The 22,082-nt window shown below is 47.4% G+C and overlaps 1 protein-coding gene across 1 annotated transcript in view; it reads left to right on the top strand.

Annotated features, from left to right (window-relative positions):
* NRN1L (neuritin 1 like) overlaps nt 1-22,082 on the top strand; it is a 394,567-nt gene that overhangs the window by 141,892 nt on the left and 230,593 nt on the right. The window lies entirely within an intron of this gene.

The following is a 22,082-nucleotide window of genomic DNA, read 5'->3' on the forward strand; positions in this document are numbered from 1 at the left end:
GTCCAGTTCCGCAGGGACCTTCACTTCATTCATGAGGCTCACGGATGTCGCACGTGTGCATAGAGGATTTGTGTGTAGTAGAATGATCATAAAGTGCTTGTATAGTGGTCAACTGTTGAATCCATTTTGATTTCCAGTATGCAAGTGGTACATAAGATGGAGGTCTGGAGAAAGCCTGCCTGACAGAGGTAGATTTCAGGGCTCTCTAGTTCATTCCTGAGTCTTCTGTAGGTCACTGGGTTTTGTGATGTGGAGGGTTAAAGACAGAGGGCCTTCACTGGAATGTAGGGGAAACCCCTGTCCTTTCCTGCGGTGTTGTGCCCTGGAAGTCTTTCTGAACATTGGGGTGGTTCCTTGTGAAGCAGAGAAGAGGCTGGACCTCAGGACAGTGAATGAAATAAAAAGTACCTCCTCTGCTCTAGTTTGAGACTATTAAATGTACAACATGGCCAAATCATTTGCATAAGATAAAAAAATCACAACATAATTTTACAGCATGCACTTATGATTCATATATACAAACTTAAATCATGGAGCACATGGTATGCACATTTATGATGAGTTGAAACAATATTATTTTCGTATGAAATCAATATCACACTCTAATGCTCTAAATGCAAAAAAAAGATGTATAGAGCCTTCGCCAGTGCTGAAAATGGGAGTGATGGTATCCTGGAAATGGTACTCTCCAGGGCTTAAGAAGTAGTTATGGGGGCAGCCTTTTCCTCCTTTGTGCCCTTGTTTGGGGTTTCACCTGACAGGAGACTCCAAATTCCACCCACCAAAGATTATGACTGGGCCAGTCTGAGAGGAATAAGGCAAAGACAAGTACTTCCCGAAGTGGGTCCCAGAGCATAATATACAAACTCTATCTCCAATCTTATTGTATTTATGGGGCAGACCCCAGACGATTTCTCTATAGCTCAATCTGGGGTCCCTCACCAGTTGAGTCCAAGGAACTCATTTGTGTGCTATGGTCGGAGGTGTTGACTGCCAAATCCCCTTCACAAGGAAAAGGAACATGAAAGTCTTGCCGCCTAGCAGGAGAGGGGTCGGCTGTCTTCTGCCTGCTTGAGGAAAGGAAAGAACTGAGGCATGAAGAAGAAAAAAGCTGTCCAATGTAGCCCAGGGTACAGACGTGCACCTCCAGGCCCTGTGATGATTCCTTGCAGCCATGGTACCCCTGCTGCATGCCAAGGAGGCAGAACACTTAAGGTGGCTAGATGCTCACAAAAACCACAGTCCCATCTGCTGGCAAAAGAGATGTAAAAAGAACAGATGATAGGCGGAATGCTGGAAAAACTCAAACATTCCCCAGTCACAGTTCTGGGTTAAATCCCTCTTTTTTTGCTTGCCACGCCATTCCAGTTTAGACCCAGTCATGTGCAAATCAGTCGTCACCCGGCTACTCATGGGAACAGTCCAGCCTGAACTGCCAGGCCAGGTCCTCCCTGGACTGGAAACAACCATCCTGAGACCGGTTTCGGGGTAACGCCCCTCTTCAGCCAGGCTAGCTTGAATCCAGTGGCATAGCGAGCATGGAACCCACATCTGGGCATAACCTTCCCACTTGGGACGACAAACGCAACAAGCATTGGCATAGCCAATTGGTCTCGCCTTTGGGACCTTATAAGTGTTTAGCCATGCAACAGTTGCATAACTAAATACTTATAAGGTCCCAAAAGCGAGACCTATTGGCTATGCCAAGTGGCCTTGCGGCTGGCAAAGTGAAAGTGATCGCGATTGCGATCAAACATCAAAGCGGCCTTGCAGCCGTGAAAGTGAGAGTAATTGCGGTGAAGCAGGGCGCACGCGTCCGCGCACATGCACTGTAGCTCTAGGCTGGCCTGGTAGCACTTTTTGGAGCCCTCTCAATAAGTCTCGCCAGACCAGCGCATGCGCTGGGTCAGGCGAGACCTAAAAAGGACAGATGATGGACGGAATGCTAAACAAATCAAACATTCACCCTCAGTCACAGATTTGATTTAAATCCATCGTTTTTTGCTTGCCACGCCACACTTGTTTGGACCCAGCTATATGCCAAATCAGTCTTGAACTACTGGGTCCAAACTGGAATGGCATTCCATCTATCATCTGTTCTTTTAGCATTTACAAATATACGTGTTATGTTATTGCTCTCAAGTTCCCTGGAAAGGAAATATTGTTGAGGGAAACTTCTCCCCAGGTTAAGAAGAGATAAACATGGCATGGTAGGGTCGTGGGGTAAAGTTGCTACTCTAAAATGGCACTTTAGAACCCTGTGAACTGTTTCCAACGACTCTCTTTGTGGCGGGGGCAAAGTTGTGGCTTTTACTCAGTAGTCTATATCTTGATAATCCATCATAAAGAACCTACCATAGTCTGTGGGTTCACTGAGCCACCCCCGCCCCCCGATCATCAGCATGTTAAACAAACAGCCTTAAAATGGAAACCCGTTTTTATTTCCCCAGGTGGGCACGTGGACTGAGCGCCTCCCCCGCGGTCCTCCATTACCTCAGACAAGCCTGGGGTAGGAGAGGGCTGTGGGAGGGGGGCTTTCATCTCTGCGCTGAAAGCTGCAGCGGGCGGGGGGTGGAGGTGGAATCAATGAGGCGCGTGCGGGTCTGTGTGAAGAGACGGCGCCTGGAGGTGGGGGTGCGCGAGGTACACACGAGGCGCTCTTTCATCACCGGCCGCCCCGCCAAGCCCAATATCGCTGGCGCTGCGTGCACTCGGGAAGGCCCTGTCCATAATTTCCGCCATCGCCTGAACCCCGCTCACGAGGCATGCGCTTATGCGGCCCTTTCCAGCTCATAGTGGCCAAGTTTGGGCCTTTTGAATACCATATTTTAAACACAGACCGCCGTTTTCACAGGATGGAATGGCATATTTTGTAAATTCACATCAAAACACACGTGAGTTGTTTAAATAATTCTGAAAGAATATCTTTCACGCTGAAAAACTAAACGTGTGCTTGGAGGATACGTAAGGCAAGGGGGCGACGGGAGCAGGGCCGGCTTTAGGGCGGTGCGACCGGTGCCACCGCACCGGGTGGTTGCTTCACAAGGGGGCGCCTGATTTCTAAAAAGCAGCTGCTGCCTCGTTCCTGACCCCCAGCACTTTTCAGTCGACAATTAAAATGTCAAGGAAACCCCAGTGATTAATGTTCTTCCTGGCAAGATCGGAGTTTTGTCTAGTAGAAGTTTTCACTCGTGGAAGTTTTGAAGGTAGCACAGAGGGTTTAATATGCCTGCTGCAAGAACATGTACCATGCAGATCACAAAGTGAATGTAATGTAAACAGGTAAGTGGGTTACTGCTTTTGTCAGAGACTTCCTTTTGTTAGTTGCAGTTTACAGTGAGTTCTTAAACTGTCATGAAAGAACTGCGTGCAGACTTTAAGGTATAGATTAGAGCGTTAGGTTTTTATGCCTAGACTTTCATCATTGTAATGTTGCAAAAAGGGTTCATTTGGGCACAAATCAGTTCTTGTTATTAAAGAGAGCCCCAATCCATTGTGTTACAATTTAAATTCAGAGTTTGTGCTTCTCCAGACCAAGTACTCATTAACTGTACTGCCTACCTGTATGGATGACATGTGAATGAACCCCTTGTTGTCCTCTGTCTTATGTAACATTTACTATACACTGATTTACACACTATGGTTGAATGTCTCTGTGTAATGCGTGAGTGACGCTATAAAATTAATTAAATGCATCTGAGAGAGAGGTTATGGAGAGTGTTAAAGGGTGGTAGTGAGGGTATCGCGACAGGTGGTCTTTGGGGGCACCCAAAAACATTGTCGCACTGGGCGCCGCAAGTGCTAAAGCCGGCCCTGGACGGGAGCACGTGACAGTGGCTATGCCATCACGGCTGGTGGTCGCCAAGACAGTTGAATAACTTGTACACTGGTAGGCACTCACCCTGAGAACAGCCAGTTTGCGTGTACTATGCAGGGCCACTGGAATTATATGGCAGGAGAGGGCCAAATTATGCGGCAGGGTTGAGTACATTTTGTGGCATGAAAAGGCAAATTATGGGCATAATGCGGCACTTTTTGTAATAGTATTACTTCATTATTTCATCATTTTTAAACTAGGTAACACTGTCTGAGCATTGGCTGCACCCCATTAGTACCAATGTAGAACCTAAATATAGCAATAAGCAACAGAAATCTGACCAGTCAAGTTTTGAAAAGGACCTTCTGCCGTGTGGGAACACGTGTTGCTGCATTTTTTGTAATTTTCGAACCGTTTGAGCTGGAATTTCTTTTTTGTTAAAATCTGCTGATTATGTGGTAGATGGTGGAGTATGTGGCAAATGCAGTAATTTTATAAATATGCAAAAATCGCCGCAGCACCACAATCGCATCCTTCAGTGGGTGATATTATGGTCCTTTGCCCGATGAATTTTGCAGGAAATTATACGTCAACAAAACATGTAGGCCTGTGGTTGCCTACAAGCTGGAACACAAAATAGTTTTTTTAACCATGTTCCTAGGTATTATAGAAATGATGTTATAAAAGCCCCTTGGGTGCATTATTAATTACCGTAGGCCTTGAGACAACAGAGTGTACAATATCACTCTGAACAGAGCACCAGATGCAATACACAACCTTGGAACACAACAGGGTTGTCTTAAGTCTAGTGGGCTGCCGCGGCACCCGTAGCACGCTCGCCCTCCCATCCCTGCATACACCCGATTACACTAGTGATGAGAAGCCCACGATACTAGCATCAACATCCAGAAGCTCACACGTTACTGCTTACGTCAGGTGTCTCCTACTTGTTTTTTATAGTAATGGCTGCTTTTTGGTTTGAGATCAACAGCGCCGCCTATGGACCAGACATAGACTGGTCTCAGACACCCTCCCCACACTGCCAGGGGATAGAGGGGGGTTGTGTAAAGTGTATAATGCTGGGCCGGGAGGGGGTTACGCGAGTAGGGCACCCCTTGTCCCTGGTTCCCTCTCAGCTCGTTCTTGATATAATGGCACTTTAAAATAATGCCATATCACAATCACAACCAGGGATCGAGTCCAGGGTAGACGTGGGTTGATGCCGCCTACCCACTGTGGCCCCCGGGGAAAGCAAGGTCGGCAGACCAGTCTTCCCCCGGGGTATTCGCACGAGACCACTAGGACAGGGTGTAGGTAGGGGGTCAGGGGGTGGGTTTAGGGGTGGGGTTAGAGTTACGGTTTATAGAGGGCAGGAGAGGAAGTTCCAGCCTCTTCCTGCCCTCAGCGCCATCAGGGAAGGGTCAAGTCAGTTTTGACCTCCCTCCCACCCTACACGTTGCAGGAGTGAGCACGGGTATATACCCGGTTAAGCGTGCCAGTTTAGGATGGGGTGAGGGCGAGGCGAAGAGTACTTTGGAGGGGTGGGGAGTCTATGACGGGCATACTCACCCCTCCGGGGAGGGGGATGCAGGTGCATGATGGGGGTGCAGCATGCAAGAGTGTGATGGCTGGAGATGCTGTAGGAGGTTGAAAGATAACTGAGGAAGCGAATGGAGGAAGGGAAGAGATTGCGGAGTGAATTGGGAGAGAGTAACTGGAGTGGGTGAATGGCGGATGGATGAAAGATTTGAGTTGGGGGATTGGTATGTTATTGATGTTTGGTTTAAATTGTTGTTGTCAACCCTGTCCTAATAAAATGGCCTTTTACACTAACATACAGCGTGGAGTGATTATTGCGCGATATTTTCAGATGGTAGACGCTGTCTACCCTGCCAAGAGGTTGGGCCTCACAGAAATATGCGGTCCTCATCCGTTTTCATTTTCTGACACTGAGACACTCTCAGCAGCACCCTACACCTGCGTCTGCTTTTGTTCCGAGCAGTGGCGTAGCAAGGGGGTGGCGCTCTGCCCCAGGCGGCACAAGTTTTGGGGGCAGCGGCCTCCCCCACCCTCTTACATTGGTTTGCCGCCATGATGGCAAATGAAAAAATCCTCGCTGGCACCCCCCTCCACTCTTTGGTGCGGCCGTCGCGGGGCAGCGACGGCAAGGACCGCCATGGGTCGGAAAGTGCCTAGCTATGCCACTAGTTCTGAGCAGCAAGGTGCAGGCAGGGAAGGGGCTTATCAGATGCAAGCTGTCTGGGCCCACAAAAAAGGCCACATTTAAGGGGCTATTAGTTCTCCTTTTGTTAGAGGATCATGGCTGACAGCTTTGGGAGGCTACGCCTAGATGCAATGGAGGGGAAACAAAGTCTCCCATCTTATCACTTCACTGGTACTTAAGAGAGAAATGCTTTTGACTTTGTTCAGCCCCTGTATATGAGAGATGCATGCATGCACTGTAAGAATGTCAGCTGTGTGGGTCGCCCCAGTATTTACACAAATAACAATTTAAATACCACAATTTTGTTTTATTTCTTTTATAGCGCTTTAGCACTACAGTAGTGCAAAGCGCTTTAAAAGAAATAAAACAGAATTGTGGTATTTAAATTGTTATTTGTGTACGTGTATGTAAAGTGCTCTGACATCCTGCATTGGAATGAGAAGTGCGACTACTCATTCCAATGCAGGGTCTCAGAGCACCTTACATCACATGTTTCAGATTATACATTGACAATAAATCCTATGTGTGTACATCAATATAAAGGATGTGTTGCGTAAGACAGTGAGGGTTATGTAGTAGGAGCCACATGTCCTTCATAGCTCACTGTTCTATGTTAGAAGGATTACAATTTATGAACTGCAAGTAACAAAAGGATCTTTGTCTTAAAAGCAATAACCCACTTAGCCATTTACATAAACTACAAATTTGTCATCTGTGTGTTACATAAAGTGCTTTGCAGGAAACATATTAACCGTCTATGCTACTTTGACTCAAAACTAGGACTAGGCAAATCGCAGATCTCTCCAGCAAATACGTTATCGTCCAGAGTTATCTTACCATTATTATTATTCTCTAAGCTTTAGCTGGCACACAAAGATCACTGGAGCAGGTGTCTTAACCCCATAAGATATTTTAAAATACAGACATTGCAACCAATTAAGGAGAACTGATTTACTGCCAGGGTTCTCCTTGTAACCAATTTCTTTGTGGCAGGGTTCACCAAAATTAATGTACAAGTTGAGGGCCAGATTTTGCATCTGAGTTTCGTTACTCTTTTGACACAATCCTAATTTAAAATCTAATTTGTTAAATATTGTAATGTGCTCAAATGTACTCATGATAGACCTTCTAAACATATGCGAGGTCTTAAGATCTGATGTCATTTCCTTTGAGGTCATGGGTTGTGATACCACATGCGATGGCACACACCGTGATGTCACTTCCTGTGATGTCACACCCCTTCTGCCTAACTTGGTGAGTCCCCACCACTTATTTTTTTTAGAACTTGGGCCCTGATCTCAGTGCAGTACACCAATGGAGTTCAATTTTGAAACCATATTTGCACCGAATGTCAAGTGTAAGAACAACATTCATTTTGACCGACCAGTCCAAACGTTTAATTTTTTTGCTACCCTGTTGCAAATGTCATCTTGGCTCTGTTTTTTATGTTGAAGTATTTTTTTGCAGTCGTTATAGAAAATGTCACTGTAGCTGTGCAAATTTGATGTAAGCTGGACATTGATGGTTATGATAGTAGTTGTTTTTTTATTTCTGTTTTTCCCCCAAAATTTGCTGTGAATGTGTGGCAACGCCGAAGCCTAGGGAGCTGCATGATTGCGGCATGTGCCTGATCTCAGCAGTCATTATTGCACCAAGGAATCCATTTGAACAACATCACAGTCTTTTATTTACATATGTTTTCATTGACATTTCTTCAAGCGCTAAAGCAGGTCCTGGCAGGTAGGTCCCATCACAGGCAGGCATAAATCGACAGTTACACGGTAGTCATATGGCCTCGTCCGCTCACATCAAGAGTCACAGATGGCTAAGAAGTGGGGGTGGTCACCCAGTGCATCACAAACTATCAGCATTACTCCAACCCCACCCAAGGTGGGGGACTGCGAGTGTCCTACCCCACAGAGAAGAAAATACACTTCTGGACAACGAAGAAAAGCAAAGAAACGGAAGAAGAACACAACCTTGACTCAACACTTGACTTGCATAACCATCAGCCCTCATCCATTCCTGTACTAGATTCAGTAGAGAGGGCGGACAAAGAAAAGAAGACGTCTTAGGGAATCCGTGGTGTGGGGAATGGTGGGGGGAATCTGGCCAGTGGCATCCAATAGTGGCGCAGACGGTGTGATCGTCTGAGCAGTGCAGGTAAAGATGGTGGGCCTCCTCTCCAAGACCTATCCTGCCTAGGACTTCATGTGCCATCATGATCAAGAGCTAGGATCTCTCCTTGTCATTAGCCAGAATGGCCTTGAGCACCTTCACACAGAGCCCCACAAGAGGCTGTATCCGCACCCAGTCTCTCCTCACTCCACAGACCCGCGGCCTCTGCCCTGGCTCATCGCTCAAGAGATGAGCGAATGTGCGGGGGTCCTCCCGTTACCTCCAATGTACGGCAACTTCCCGTTTTGCCAAGACCATGGCTTAAAATAAAAAACTATAAAAGGGATAGGATGTGGTCCGCCGGCTAGATTGCCGACTTTGGTGCTGGAAACCAAGGTTCGAGCCTCAGGGTCGCGTCCACATCCTGTGATTCTGGGCAAATCACTTAATCTCCCCGTGCCTGAATGTGTAAGTAACCTGTGCTCATGTAAAGCGCACCAATACCTTCAGGTCGAGTTCGCGCTATATAAATCTGCATTAAAATAAAATAAAAAAAATAAAATATGTCAAGGAACCTGTCCCCCACGCTGTTCAGCCTTATTTACGGATAAGCAGAAAAACCGCCATGGCGCCAACATCCCTACTACTCAGCGCGTGCTCCACCTCAGTGATCACTGTGCTCCACAGTCTCCTGATCTCAGGGCGTTCCCAAACCATGTGTAGAAACCCAGCATCTCTCAGAGCACATCTAGGACACTGCAGGTGTTCTGTCTGCTGCATAGCATTTATTCTGTGGGGAGTCAAATAGAGGGTATTAAATTGCGTGCATTTAAAGCAGGTGTTACGCGAAATGTTGTGGGCCTGCTCCATAGCCAGCTTCCACTCCCTGTCCTGGATCCTCCTGCCCAACGCTGTCTCCCACCACTCACGCCTGTGCTGGAGGTTATCCGCGAACATTTCCAGTGCTAATTTATAGAGACAAAAGAGCAGCTTGTGGCCATGGCCAAAGATCAGAAGGACCTACAGAAACTCGTGAGTCCGGGGTTCCACCTGACCCTCAATCCACAGACTCCTTATGGGTGCGCCCACCACCCCATATGTGAGGAAGTGAGCACCAGAGAGGCCATCGTCCTCCATTAAGGAGTCCAGCATGTGCACTGCGCCCTCCGCATAGCAGTCACCTACAGTTTCTATGCCCACTGTACGTAGCCATTGTTCCACTCTGCGCTCTGTGAAGTACCCCAAATTACAGGTAGGAAGTCCCACAGCGGGATGGCCAGGGCATAAAGGACCAGATGATGTAATCTCGTCACCAAGGCACTCCAGCATCTCATTGCACACACCAAATGTCACAACGGCGGCACTCTGCTTGTAGTTCGTCCCAACAGCCAAGCTACAAGGGCTCCCCTGTGTTGGGGTTCAGCAAATCCCCCAAGATCCTGAGCATCTCTACCCTCTAGCCATCTTGCCAGCCACTGCAGCTGCACCAACAGTAAATACAATTCTGTCTCAGGGTCACACAGGCCCCCACTTCTAGTAGGCCAGTGCAAGGTGGCAAGGGACACACAATTCTGTCCCCTGTCCCAGACTAGTTCTCAGAGCACGGCATCAAGGCCCTTACATTAACCCCAGGAGATCCAGATGAGAAGATTAGTAAAGTAATACAATACTCGTGGAAAAAGGACTATCTTGGCGAGGGCACCTCTCGTCATAATGGGGAGTTTAAGAGACCACCAGAATTTTCCTTTGCCTCTGAGTCCCTGCAGCACTGGCCCCAGATTAGCTTTCCTCATTTATTCCTCACTATGAAACACACGCACCCCCAAGTCCTTAGCTGGGTCAGCACCCATTGGATGTATCTGTTTGTTACAGAACGGGGCGCATCAATCCAGCCGGGAAACAAATGGAAGACATATGTTTTCTCCCAGATGGTCGTAAGACCTGATGCTTCACCCAGATCCTCCAACATGGACATGCTTTACCATAAACCTAAATGAGGGTGCCACTTGGTCCACTTCATTGTGCAACGGAAAAGGTGTCAATGCATAAAGTTTTGGAGAAAGTGGGCATACCTGTCGCATTCTCCAGAACAACCCAAAGAACTCAGAGATGCCACCTCCCACCCTAACAGGAGCCTATGCCTCTGCATACAAAAGAGCAACCCACCAGCACCATCGTGGATCCAGGTTAATTTTCCTCATCACCTCCTGTAAAAAAGACCAGCCCAGCGTGTCAAAAGCCTTGTACAAATCTACCAAAAGGGCCATGGCGCGCTTGGCATATTCCTCAGGCGTCTCATCCAGCAGGTGACTCAATCTAGCGATGTATGAGGTGTTGTGCTGCGGGATGAAACAGTCCCGATCGCCATGGACAAGAGTGGCCAGATGATCATGTAACTGACCCAACAATATTTTACTCAGTATCTTATAATCAATGTTTAACATTTATAATGGTGATGTGCCCCTACCTCAAAACTCCCCCCCCCCCCCCCCCAGCTTAGAAACTGAAACAATGAAAACCTCCAGAGAGGTAGCTGGCAGGGTCCCATTTCCAAAGAGCAAAGAGTGAGCGTAGAGCTCAGCAGTCTGGTGGGCAGGTCCCCAACAAAAGTTTGATAAACCTCAGTGGGAAGTCAGTGCCTGAGGTCTCCCTCCCGTCAGCTCCCTTATAGCGGCCCTGATTTCCTCCTCTAGTATGGTGCCACCAAGAGCCTTCTGATCCTCCACCGTCCATTCCTGGCTACACTCCTTGCTGTCTCCGCATTGTATACAAAGTCACTAGTAGTTCTCTGAAGGTGGGCTCTAATAGGGACGAGGCCACCAGTCTACATGTAGGTATCGCCGAGATAGGTCTCCCCCCATGCCAGGCCAAGATGCACTGGGTTGTGGTCCAAAAGTGTGCGTGCTAGGTGTTCTACCCTGGTGATAACCCATTTATGGCCAGACTGCACAACCAAGCATCTAGGTGAACATGTAGGTAAGAAACTGGGGAGTAGTATGTGTATTCACCCAAATGTGTGCATGCCACGTGCGCCATGTGTTCAGTAATCCTTAGTGGGAGCACCAACATCGGAATTCAGTGGCAACTCTAATGGTCAGAGAGTCCATAGTGGTGGGGTGGAATGGTCCAGGGCCGGGTCTGCTATAGTGTTAGAGTCCCCCCCCCCCAGGAGTATCGGTACTTCTGGCATCAGGGAGTTGTAAAACAGGGTTTTGTTGTTCACGTTCGGGGCATATATGCTGCCCAACACCAACTCAAATTCATAGACCCATCTCCTAATAAAGACGTACCTCCCCTCCTTATCAATATAGTCCAACATGACATCCAGGGGCATCCCCGGTTGAAACCCCACCAGTGCACCACAAGCAAAAGATTAGAGGGTTGTGACGTACGCTTGCCCCCTCTATCTCCATCGCATCGCATAAACCTCTCCACTCGTCAGGTGGGTCTCCTGTAGGAGAGCCACATCCACCCTCCGTCACTTCAAGTACGAGATGGTTGTTTGCCACTTTACAGCCGAACCCATACCACGCACATTTCAACAAAGGAGAGCATAAGTTGCTCTTTGTGACATAAGGATGCTTCAGAACTTCGCCCAGTACCCTCCCAGCCCCTACCCCAGTGCCATAGAACTGCCACTCAACAACTGACCAGTCCAGTGGTTTGGATGTTGTCCTCTGCCACCAGAGTCAAACTTTCCCAGCTCCCACTCCCAGGACAGTGCGGCAACAGCCACCTGTTCAAGAAATAAACAACTAACCAAAATCAATTGTCAACTATGTAAGTATGCACATTGATCTCCACTATCCGGGAGGAGCTGGCGAGGGGTGACATGTAGCTCTGCTCCGCCATCCGCCCCTTGCCCACCCCCCCGCCCTGTTACAATACAAATGATCAGAATTAGTTGTAGAGTCAACATGTTGCAGCAGCATATTAACCATAAGTACTCTGGAATGCCAAACCCTGTCCATCACTTTATAGTTCTTGTGTGCAAACCGAGAGACTCTCTCTGCAGGTCCGTACATCAAATATATGCGCCCTCATGTGCCCACACAAGAGTACAGCAACCTAAAGATCATCTGTAGAGAGCGGAGTGCTCACCGTAGGGGTTGGACCAACATCTCACACACCCTTTGAGTTCGTATCAATCGGGCTCGACCCAGATGAGCCTCCGCAGGAGTCTGATTGTTTCAATGCAGGGAAGGCGTTGGCAGTCTCAAGCGCCTCCTGGCAGCCCCACTTTGCCTGCGCCTCCGAGGGTCAGATCACCCGCAGGCAGCTACGATGTTTGGTCCTCTATCTCTTGGGCCGTAGGAGTCTATGCCAGGGAGCACCCTCCGTGCCTGCCCTGTGCGTTTCAAGCCACTCCCAAGCAGCCACAGGGGTGTCAAAGAAGAACATATTGTCGTCCACCTTTAGTTTGAGCCGGGCTGGAAACATCGCATATAACAAACATTTGCTTGTCCTTTTCACTTCAGTAAAGGAGGCCCTGCGCCACTGCACCTCCACAGTGTTATCCAGGAAAATAGCTACCAGTGCATTGTCCACTTGAAACCTGCACACCTCTCTGGATTATTGCAGGATGTGATTACGAATTTGATAGTGTAGCTGATATGCAACCACCAGGCACGGAGGGCCCCATGAGGGCAGCGACTGAGCCAGGTCCCGGTTACCCTTTCCTGGGCAAAGAATTTGGACAATCCTTCAGAGCCATCGTCAACACAAACCAGTCCTCCAAATAACAAATCCTGTCCTGGCCCTCCGTCTTTTCTGTAAGCCTAACTATCGTCATGTTATTCTGATGACTGCGGTCTTCAGCATCCTCCACTTGTTTCTCAAGAGTGTCCACCCTCTTAGTGAGGCCTCACACTTTTGTCTCCAAGGCATTCAGGCGCGGTGGGATCACTAGTGTGACTGCCTCAGTCTTCCCCACCCTATCGCTTGCTGTGATTGTCGTGGAGGATCCTCTGGTCCACCACAAGCAAGTGAATCCGTTGCTCCAGGATGTCTCTGGATTTGTTGTTGACTTTCAGAATTTGCACCAAAGTGATGTCCGCTGGCGATCCAGTAGCAGTCCCCCCAGAACTCTCTTCCACCACTTCTGGTAGGTCATCTTGGGGTTGGGTGGCCTACGGGTCAGATCTAGAGCCCACTGTGGACTCTCTCAGGGTTCTAGTGTGCCTTATTTTGAAGGAGACCACACTCAGGGGGAAGGCACCCCTCTAGGGTATAAACGGAATGTTTCACTCGGGCAGGGATCACTCCAAGATGGCACCCCACAAATGGAGGGGGCACAGGGGGTGCCATCCTCTAATCAAGGTGTACCCAGTAGCAGGGTGCAAGAAACCACAGTCGCTCTCCCGGATCCACAATCCAGGCAGGAGTGCAACACAAGCCAAGTAAAGGGATGTGCACCCCTGCAGTGGCCACCCACCGATCCAATACCAGTTGACGTCTCACAGGCAATGACAGTCCCCTGTCCAGAAATGTGGTGGCCCCAGCAAGCTCTTCACTGTGGTTCCCAGGTGATTGGGGTCCAGGAGCCACACTAGGAAAATCAACTGACGTATCCCTCCGGTCCAGCACATCCCCTGGTGGCTCGCTCTACTCAGATTCCGCAGCCCGAGCCCTCCGCTCAGCAGTCCTATCAGGCCATTTTCTGCAATTTCCTAGAGAGGGAAGTCTGCTTGCCTCTTAGTCTGCCATCGTGGCTTCACACTCGGGTGGGCAAAGCCCTTCTTCTGTCGCCTCCCTCGTTAAAGTGGCATACCGCACATGGTGGCACCTGGTGCTCTGGGGCCATTTCTCAGGTACTGCAGATGACCCACCATGGTTCCCTTCCGTTGTCAGCTCGTGGCCAAACGCGGTCGCCGGTGTAGGCCAACTCGCGCCACGCTGGGACCTGTGCCTCCATTTTATGCCATGGGGCTGCTGCGGAGCTGCTGCTTCAAAGTCCCTAAAGTCATTGGCAGGAGCCCTTTGCACCTCTGAGATGGGCTGGCTGGACGGTTTGGGACCGCCGCAACCCTCTGTGCACACCCATCTGCCCCACTGATGCTTGCTGTGTGGGTAATGCTGGTGCAGCCGGCGGAAAGCTCCTCTAGGGTGCGGCCATCTTGTGTGGCCATCAGCCACGCCCCCCTAACAACATCACAGGCTTAGATTGAACCAGTGGTGACAGGTGTAGCCCACCAACACTCTTTTATGGGTATTCGAACTAGAGAAAGGCAGCAAAGAGAGAAAGAAAGAGTAAGAGAAAGGTGGAAAAATGTGACAAAGAGAGAAAGCAGGGATACAAAAAAAATAGTAAGAGTGAAATAAAGGAGGAAGGAGAGAAGGGTGATGGATTAAGATGGCATGAGGTGGAAACAAGACTAGACAACCTTGGTATTCGGCAACTCTAACATTGAGCAGATGCACTGGTGGACTACTGAGCGAACCTTTGGGCCCCTGTTCCTATTCTCTTACAAGTAGTGGACAGCACACACCAGGCTGGTTGGTATTTACAAGTCAGACATTCAATACGGGCTGTGCCACTGCGAGAATCTCTGAGAGTGCTTGCTGTTTCTCGTGCATCGCGTTACAATACTGGAATTCTAGTTCTTAAAATGTTACTTTTTTCTTCCTAGTCATCTCAAGTACTTGGGTCAGTAGACGCAGAGGGTTCCTTTTGAAATGTGAAGCTCGCAGTATGCTTGCTTTTGAGGCATCTTCTGATTCACCTTACTCGTCACTCAGGGTGGATATCATTCCCCTGAATGTCGGATGATATGGTGAAAGTTATCATCCATAACTGGAAACATTTAATCTAATTTCAATGGAAAGTAAGATGCCACTCTTGGAAATATTGAAACCTAAATCTTGATTTCTCAGTTGCTCAAGGATGTATGGCTGGGGCCTTGGCTTCATGACACTGCATCATCGACCTTGACCTTTGTTCCCAGCCAGTGCTCACTACATTCAGTCATGACCATCTGCATTGTTTGAGTTCCTAAAGAATAAGTGCAGGGTCCCACATTCTTCTCAGAAGTCTGCCTCTGTTACTGTCTAACATGAGGGTTACAGAAGACCAAGGCTGTCTAGTCTTGATTCCACCTCAGGCCTCTTTCATCCACCACCACAAACTCCCTCCCTTGCAGGTTTTTTTTCATCATTGCTTTCTCTCTATGTCACTGTTTTCCTTTATTTCCCTTCCTTCTTTTTCCCCCTTTTCTTTCTTTCTCTCTCCTGGATCAAAGCTTGATGAGCAAAAAGCCCTGGTACCCAAAAAAGAGTGCTTGTGGGTCCCACCTGAAAACACCGGCTCGAATTAAGCACGGAGTATCTGTGTTCGGAGATCAGCAGTCTTCAGGTAGACGTATTTCCTACAGGCAAGAGAGACAGCAGTGTGGGAGGCAAAGGTGCAGTCAACGAGTGATTGGAAAGGTAGCTGGGTTCTGAGAGTGGAAGGGAACTCTTTCTGTGCTCTGTTGTAGTGTTCTTTAAATGGGTGCGTCTTCAACTACTTCCTAAACTGGAGCAGGGTTGGGGCACTCCTAATGGATAGGGAATGTCGTGCCTGATCCTAGGTGCATAGATGGAGATTGCCCCTTGCCATGTTTGGTGTCTGGGAGTTTGGTGATCCTGAAAGATCAGCTCCATTTAGCAGATAGGACAACCTGTTTGTGTATTGTGGAATGAGATGAATTGGTCAAAGCCTGGTGGTTCCTACCACAAGTCGGTGGCTCTGCCGCTTGATTGGTGATGCTTAAGAAATATCTGGTGCACTTCTCTTCTTCTTTATTCAATGTTGTCCCACCGTGGGGGATTCCGCCTCTTGGGTGGAATCGGGTACTTCCAGGGCACCCACTTGGCCTTCCATGTCTCACTCTTCGCTTTGGGTTGGAGAGACCGAGGCAGCTGGGAATGCCTGGATGTCTTTATAATTCAACATTAAAAATGCACTGATGTAGCACTTGAAGGCCGGTGTAGCACATCTCTGTTTCCTGTGCGTGACTGTAGCTGGAGTATGTCCTCAATCGAGAGGGACAAGGTATGGCATCTATAGTGGTAGCAACATCCACTCTCTTTGCACTGGGTAGATGGGGCTGTGTGGGATTTTTACTGGACAATCAGCTCTGTCCAAGGCGGTGAGATTCAGATTCCTGCCTGTGCCGTGCAGGTGATGAGATTCTGGATCAGCTCACTAACCACCGGGTGGAGAAGTTAGACGGTTGTCCACAACCAACAGGAGGATACAAGAGGATAAAGTCTGGTGAAGATAGTAATGATTAACGAAACGCAAGCTAACAAAGTGGCAGATGATCCAGATCGATGGTAGGCTGCTGAATGGACAACATTGCACTAATAAAGAGTCCTGATTGGCACGTGTGGCAGAAATATGGGTGACGAAGGGCCTTGTTTAAAGTTTGACAGACAGGAGATTCTGTCAGAACATTTGCCGATGTCCCGTCTGCCATATTACAAGTGCATTATGTCAGTGGAACTCTAACGGGTCATCTGCCACTCTTTGAACTCTAAATAAAACCCTACAAGTGGTTGGTATACCTCCTATCCAAAGCCAATTTAAAGAGGTGGGTCTTCTGTCCTTTGCAACACATGGGGACATCTTCTTTTTGACTCGGATGTACGGGAAGTATGTTCCATATTGAAGCTCCCTGTACGTGAAAGGATCTGTCTCTAAATATTTCAAATCCTTCTTGATGGATGGTAATTTTGTTTTGAGTGTCCCAGCTCAGATTTCTGGGTGGTTAATAATGCTGAGTGATATTCTGGAGTGTGGCAATTTAGTACCTAGTGGGCGAGGCACAGGGCTTTGAGCTATGCTCTTTTTTATTCGTTTATTTTTTATTTAATGGGATTTTATATAACACAAACTTTACCCGAGGTGTCAGAGCGCTTTACAATAGGACCAGTTACATTATATAAGGACTTCGGAGTACATGAGTTAAATGAAAGATACAAACAGAAAAACTCTAAATTCACATAAGAAAGGGAGTAAGTACAAAAGCCTACTACAAATACTAGTGGTTAGAGTTACATATATACAAGTTGCAAATTCACTCAAGAAAAAGATACAAACAGATAAACTCTTTCCGTGACTAGAAACCAATGGACGGCTTTCGAAGATGCTGTTATAGGGCCACGTCTTCACGGGCCATAGAGGAGCTGAATGGCAGGGATCTGGACTATTTGGAGCACTAAGAGCCCCTTTCTTGGACAGCCTTGGGAGTAGTGTTGCATTAATCAGGTCTAGAAACTGCAACCCCAAATCTTTAAAATATCAGTGGTCAGAGCGCCTACATCACTGGATTACAAAGCAGGCAACAGGGGGTGTGTCAGGCTAAAACTGAGGCGAGGCAGCTCATCCATTGTAGCTGTCTATAAACATTATCTGTGTCCTCAGCTACAAGCTTTTTCTGCATTGTGTGCAGGCGTGTGCTGTACTGTCCTTCTGCCCTGCCTTGTGTTAGAAATGGAAGGATATTCAGAAGGACATTGCTTGATTTGATGTGCACCCTATCAATATGAATACTAGTAGCTGCTGCCAGGCAACACTAGGGTGTGTTAGACTGCTGGGTGAAAGTGCTTGCATGTTTCCTTCTCAGCCACATTGCAGCAACCTCCACCTCATGTTCACAACCACAGAAGCATTAAAATGTTCCACCTGGCAACCTGCCTGTATCAACACCGATGTGCATACCTTGCCATCTTAGGTGCCCCCCCTAATTCAACTTCATACCCTTCTCTGAGAGCAAGCTTGCTCTGCATGACTGTGGTGATTGACCATACCATCTGAACTTATAGTGTCCCAGCCTAGTTTATTAAATAAATACAATGACATCCTCGCTCTTTTCAGTCTCTGTGTAATGATCCCTTTCAGACTCCTGGGACTTCACCTTATAGAATGCGAGGTCAGTTACTTCCAGCTAGGATGCCATCATTGAATTTGGCCTGCTAGCTCTGGCATTCAAGTGGACTCATTTTTAGGTAGATATGTATATGTGCAAGACCGAATGTAAGTCGAGGGTAGACGCGGTTAGACGGCGTCTACCCACTTTTTTGACAGGTTGGACGCTGTCTACCCTGCTAAGAGGTTGGGCCGCACAAAAATATGTTAACCGTGTCCAACTGTAATATTTAGACACGCGGACACATTCAGCAGCGGATGCACGTTGTTTGCTTTAGTTCCGAGCAGCAACCTGCAGGCGGGAATGAGGCGTATGAGATTCTTGTAGGGCCGATTATAAAGGCCGAAGTTAAGGTGCCATCAAGCTGCCTTTTGTCCGAGTATCCTGGCTGGGAGCTACCTGGAGCCTTGCATCAGCTTATCACTTCACTAGTAGTTAAAAGAGGCATACTTTTAGCTTTGTTCGGTCCCTGTGTATAAGACACATGCATGCACTGTAAGAATGTCAGATGTGTTGGTCTTTCCCAGTATTTATCACAAATAACAATTTAAATACCGCTATTTTGTTTTATTCCTTTTATAGCGTTATAGCTATGCTCATCCAAATGCAGGGTGTCAGAGCGCTTCACATCACATGTACACATTATACATTGACAATAAATCATATGTATATTAATCAATGTACAGGATATGTTGCATAAAACAGTGAGGGTTACAAGGTGTAGGAGCCACGTGGCCTTCACAGTGCTCTTTAGAAGTATTACAATTTATGAACTGCAAGTAACGAAAAGATCTCTGTCTTAAAAGCTGTAACCCACTTACCCATGATTTACATAAAATAAAAATCTGCCTGTTACATGAGGTGCTGTGAGCCTTATTTACGATCCTTGTGGCGCAGGGCAGCAGCGCAGGAAGTCACCTTGCTGCGCTGCCCTCTGTCACAGGGAAGGGGCAGGAATGTGCCGTGTTTATCGCATCCAGCGCATTCCTGTCCTTTCCCCTTACGCTGGTGCCGTTTTGGCAGCCTAGTTCTAACCATGGTGCAAGGGTGCCTGTGTTGTAGGCAGGATTGTTTTGTTGCAGGAAGGGGCAGCTTCCTGCACATAAACAATCTTGAGAGGGGTTTTCCTCTTTCTATGTGTGCTGCAGAATGCAGCACACATAGAACAAAAAACGAGGAGAAATACAAATATTTGTCATCGTCACGCCTCACCTTGGGAGGCGTATCTTTTTGGCGCATTCCCAGGTTTAGAAAATCTGGGAATGCGCCAAAAACCATGATAGTTGTGTGGGAACACCCATACAACACCCATGGAACTTCTCCCTTGTGCAGGGTAATGCAATGCAGCGATTTGTGGTGCTTTCCATTACTTCATATTTTTTAAACCATTCAAAGTCACACAAAGTGGCTTTAAAAATATGACTTTAGGTTTGCGTCACTCTTGCACCACCTTGCGTGGTGCAAGAGCGACGCAAACGGAGTCATAAATATGTCCCACAGTGTTTACCTTGAGGCCCTGATTTTGCATAGGGGTTCCGTCACTCTTTTGGAACATCCCATAGCAAAATCTCATTTGTTAAATATTGTAATGCGCTCAGATGTATTCATGATAGCCCTGCTGAACATATTTGTAAGCTCTCAAGACCTGATGTCAATTCGTGTGAGGTCATGGGCTGTTATTCCACTTACAGTGATGCCAAGCGCAATGTTACGCACCGTGATGACACACGCCATGATGTCACTTGCATCCTGCCTAACTTGGTTCGTCCACTTACTTCATTTTTTAGGACTTGTGCACTGCCTCAGAGTGAAAAGAGTTAATGGCAGTAGTGGGCAGACAATGAGACCCTAATGTAGGGAAAACATAAGGTTAGGTTTTTTCTAATAACAAAAAGTCACAGAGTGATACCGAGACATTAAAAAAGAAGGTGCACAGAAACCTGCAGAGACCACCAAGTGGCTTTTGGCAGCCATTGCACCCGGGTGGTTGTCATTAATCTGGCAAGTTGCCCACTACTGTGCACAGTGGTCACATTTAAATTGCCTCTGTCCTTCTGTCGGTCCCACTCTCCCTTTCTCTAGCTTTCTCTTTTTCTCTGTGTCCCCCGCACATTATTCACCCTGCTGTTCCTAATGCTCTCTTTCCTATACCCTTTTAATTTCACTTTCACCTAATATAAGGTCTAAGCTTTTAGTTTGGTATTCCCCTCACATTCGGTATACCCATTTAGTCCGACATTTTACTCACATTTAATATACCCTTTCAGTTTGGCTTTCCTCGCACATTTGGTAGATCATTTTAGTTTGGCATTCCACTCACGTTTTGTACATTCCCTCTTTGTTTCGCATTTCCATCATGCCTGAGATTCCTCCCTTGAGATGAAGCTCCTCTTTTTAATTCAGTCTGTCTTGGAATTCCACTGTCATTAGGCAAATAGCCAGGTGTATTGACTTCCAAGATGCTAGCTGGGTGGACTTCTCTTTCAGTCACCAAAAGACTTAGGGCCTAATTACGAACCTGGCGGTCAGATCAGCAGGCCTTAGTGTCGACGGTCAGGGGACTGCCGTCAAGCCGGCGGCATCCCGACTGCCGTATCATGACATGACCCTGCGGTCTGTCAGTAGCGACATGCTCAGGCACACACGGCGATACCACCACAGTGCAGCGTGTGCACTGTTATGCACGCACTGTTACCATGCACCATGTCATGCACGCACTGTTACCATGCACCATGTCGTGCACGCACAACCGTGCATGCAGAGCGGGCACAACATGTGCCACCATGCACTGCCCCATGGGAGAAATCACCTGGGGGGCCAGTTTGGAGCTCCCTCTTTACATTTCTGACATCCTTTACATGGCGGGGTTGCTGCCATGTTAAGGATGTCTGAAGTGGAGCTCATAATCTGGACGGCGGTGCCGGACTCCAACTGCCTCCATTAACAGCCACTTTCCCCACTGCCGCCTCATCAGGATCCATGATACTGGCAGTGGCATCTGTTTTGCATCGGACTGGCAGTGGTTCGACGGCCATGCTCCAAATACGGCGGTCAGATTGACGGACATGCGGCGGTTGGACCGCCACCGTCAGTTTCGTGGTGGTCCGACCGCCAGGGTCGCAATTAGACCCTTAGCCTCTCTACTAAAAAACAATAATGTAGAACAGAGTTGCAAGTTAATATTGCATAACACTTATAAAAGTGTTATGCTATATTAATTTGCATCTCAGTCCTACGTTATTTGTCAATATCAGCAGCAAGCAAAAATGTTATTCTCAAAAAGTATTAAGGACTACAACTCCCGTGAACATTTTTTGCACCATGTGTCCACCTATTGAAAGAGCTATTTACTCAAGATGGCAAGTAAACGGAGAAAGTGGTGCTTTTTTGGGCAATTCTCACGCTTTCTCGTCAACATTGTTTTGCAGGCCTGTGTTCTTACCTATCAATCTCAAAATGAGGATGTGGTCTCACGTCAGAGCTATTGATTTTAGAACTGTGGAAGCAGTTCCTGGCAGTGGCTCAACGTCCTGTGATTCTGGGCAAATCACCTGTCACCCTGCCTAAAAAAAAATATATATATATATATATATATATATGACCTTGTTGAATGTAATCTGGTGCTTTTGGAAAGTACTCTAATGCCCTTGAGCCAACTTTGTGCTATATTAAACAGCAAAAAAGTAGCACAAATGGGTTTACCATGGTTTTGTCTGTAAATGTAAAATAAACTTTTAGGTATGCCACTTTAAGCAGAGTTCCTTAGGAAATTCAATGTTTTGAGGAGGTGTAATACACTGTTCCAGTATCATGCCATTATTTCATCTCTCTATTTGCCTTTCCTCCTCTCTCATGTTTTTCCATTACGTTTGTTCTTGAACATAATCAAGGTCTCCAGCTCTCTCACTTTTCCTGTACCTTCATCCTGTCACATCCTCTTTACAGTCTCATAAATGTCAACATTTTAGTACAGGAAAATGGAAGATTAAAAAAAAAGTAATGGCGGTAATGT

This window comes from Triturus cristatus, chromosome 12 (assembly GCF_964204655.1).
Source record: "Triturus cristatus chromosome 12, aTriCri1.1, whole genome shotgun sequence".
Taxonomy (NCBI): Eukaryota; Metazoa; Chordata; class Amphibia; order Caudata; family Salamandridae; genus Triturus; species Triturus cristatus.